The sequence below is a fragment of the Apaloderma vittatum genome, unplaced genomic scaffold (assembly GCF_000703405.1).
Source record: "Apaloderma vittatum isolate BGI_N311 unplaced genomic scaffold, ASM70340v1 scaffold4646, whole genome shotgun sequence".
Taxonomy (NCBI): domain Eukaryota; kingdom Metazoa; phylum Chordata; class Aves; order Trogoniformes; family Trogonidae; genus Apaloderma; species Apaloderma vittatum.
This window is the reverse complement of record NW_009719868.1, coordinates 53,378-56,529: the sequence shown is the minus strand read 5'-3', so window position 1 is coordinate 56,529 and position 3,152 is coordinate 53,378. Positions and strand designations below refer to the sequence as shown.

General features: G+C 37.8%; 1 non-coding gene across 1 annotated transcript; it reads right to left on the bottom strand.

Moving 5' to 3' along the window:
- Nucleotides 1–312: 312 nt before the first annotated feature.
- Nucleotides 313–386, bottom strand: TRNAN-GUU. The gene has a single exon. It is a non-coding gene; the product is annotated as a tRNA-Asn (tRNA).
- Nucleotides 387–3,152: the final 2,766 nt, after the last annotated feature.

The window sequence follows — 3,152 nt, the reverse complement described above, 5'->3', positions numbered from 1 at the left end:
GTATTACAGAGTTGTGAAAATGTACCATAGTCCTTGCAATTTCTTACCGCTTTTCACTGGAAGCAGTGTTGATTAATCATTGTTAGGATAGCACTACACATATTTCATAGATTCATAGAATGGCATAGGCTGGAAGGGACCTTAGAGGTCATCTAGTCCAACCTCCCTGTCATGGGCAGGGACGTCACCTCTCGACTAGACCAGGCAACACATGGGGACCGAGCGGGAATCGAACCTGTGACCTCGGTGTTGTCACTGTTGTCAGCATCGCGCTCAAACCCCCCCTAAAAAAACCCCAACAATATTTCCATGCGTCCCTGGGTGGGCTCGAACCACCAACCTTTCGGTTAACAGCCGAACGCGCTAACCGATTGCGCCACAGAGACCCACATTTACTTCATCTGAGATTGTAGGTTTCAGAAATAACCCTCAATATACAGTGGGACACTCTAATTTTTTAAATTCCTGGAAACTGAGCAAGATCAGAAGATGTATACCTTGTTCTCTGACAAACAAATCAGCAAGGATAATTTATGCATGTTTATACTGTGTTTACGCAGCTGGATGTTGGCAGTGGTGGCTGCAGGGGTTGCTTCTGTGAGGGGCAGCTGGGACTGCCCCATGCCAGACACAGCCATGGGCCTCCCCCATGCCAGACACAGCCAATTCCAGCCGGCTCCAACAGACTCCTTGCAGGTCACAACTGGAACCCTTGGTCAAAATGGTGACACCTCTGGAAAAAAGTATTTAAGAAATGGCATAATGCTGTCAGAGAGTTATGAGTGTATCAGATTGTTCAGGCAGTGTTTGTAGCTCAAATACAAGAGGAGGGAATTGTAGGGGACGGCAGCTGGACTGCTGATAACCTGGCATTGGTTGGAGACATTGACCTTGACAAGATCCCCATGTCCACTTGAGATAAAGAAGTCATGTATGCTAAGCTTAAACAAGTTTGTGGAACTTTCACCCTCAAGATCCAGACAAATGAGCCTAGCAGGAAGCTGCTAAGTGTCAACCAATTACAACTTGAAAAACAAGTTTTTAGCCTATAAGCAAAGGCCACGCTACCTTATGCTATGTATAAAAGCACACACTTTGTATAATAAAGAGGCATTTTGATCACTATTTAGATGTGTCGTGTTCATCTCTACAGCAACAGATGAGTAAGAAAAAATGCAAGAAAAAGCCCTGCAGATACCAAAGTCAATGAACAAGGAGGGGGAGGAGGTGTTCCAAGTGTCAAAGCAGAGTTTCCTCTGCAGCCCCTGAAGAAGACCACAATAGAGCAGGTATTTTCCTGAAATCTGTGGAAAAGGTCACACTAGAGTAGTTATTCACATTGAAGCCTGTGGAGGACTTTGTGCCACAGCAGGGAGAAATTTCCTGAAGGAAACTGCACCCTGTAAAGAGCCCGCATTGGAGCAGGCTTATCCTGATGGAATATGAATGAGACCATATGGATGGGAAAAATGGGAGGAGGAAGGAGCAGCAGAAACAAACTGTTACAGAGTGACCACAAAAGTTCTACAGGCTTAAGTTATATCACAAATATAATATGTCAGGAAGATAAATAAATAAACAACAAAACAAACCAATAAACATGTTTCTTTTTAGCCTGTAAGGACTAGGCTACAATCAAGTTGGACAGTCCAAAATTGTGTTTCATACTTACATTATTTTGCATATTGCCTCAAATTTTGAAGCCTTTGACTGCATTGAAATCAAACACGCTGCAAAGTCACAGCTGCGGGTTACATAGACTTGGGTAATTGAGTTTTGACATATAGCAGTCAAAATCTCAATAACCTTATTATTTAAATCTTTTTTTGTGCTATTATATTTTCTGTTCTTATTGATTGGGGTTTTTCTTAGTAAGGAAACTTGTGCATTTATACACAGAAATTGTTTTTACACAGTTCTCTAGAAAAAAATTGAACAATAATGAAAGCTATTGGTGTCTCCATAACTAGTAAAATGCCTGAAAAATTCAGTGCTCCTTAGTATGTTTTTAAAACTCAGAACTATAAATAATATCCACTGAAGTTCTATTTTCTTTTTTCCCCACATCTAACTTTTGTCTGGTGCAACAGGTAATCACAGTACACAGGATATAAAGCATAATCCAATAGCAAATTACCTTGCTGATTTAATTCCATCCTCAGTCTCCTGAGGAGTTGCTTTAACTGATATATGTAGCCTTCAGGTTAGTTAAGCAATGTCTCTGTTATTTTTTTCTTCTGTCATTAAAATTATCAAACGATTTGTTCTATTACATATGGCCTTGTTTGTATTCTTCCACTCTGGCAAAAGAAAACATAAAAAAACCCCACGATAACAACACTTCCCCCTAAACCTTGTTTTGTGTTTTTATCATGTCCCATCATAGTATGTTTAAGAATTCTTACTTGATTCTTGAAAGAAGTTGCAAAATCATAATCTGCTCTACCAAGGGATTAGTTTTACTGAAAAGTTATCTTAAATATCTATAGAAAACACACCTTGTTTTCTACAAAACCCACAACCCACTAGTATATCTTTATCTGAGTCTAAACTATAGTTCATAATAAAATAATATTTTCTGAAATAACTATTGCAGAATATTTGTAATGTTTGAATTATGTTCTGCACTTAAATCTCATGTAATTATAAGTTTGTATTTGTACATAACTAGACATCTTATAGAAAATCTCTGTGTATTGTTGAGAAAAACTATTACCAGGCTTTTCAAAATTAATCATAAGAACACCTTCCACTGCAATAAAAACACAGTCTAAATGTATTTTAAATAAATATATTATAATCAATGAAAAAGAATTTATTAGGAAACAGAATAAGGTAGAAAAGATACACAGAGTTATTAAAGGGGGAAAAATAATACTTGTTTTAAGACTGTAAGAAATCTACTGCGTTCCTAATGAGAAAGATGAGGTGGATATGCAGTGCTTGGAGAGATATGCAGGAAGTTAGCAAGGAAGTATCAAGAAAAGAGAGTGAATAACATTCACAGCAATTCCAAACCTACATTGGAAAGAAATTATCTAGAGTCTACCAGAATTTTTTTTTATTATTACTATTTTTTTTTTAACCTTAAATATGTTCTTCATAGCAGCAGGTACATCTGCGATTTCAGAGACTGAAAGCCTTTCTATTTG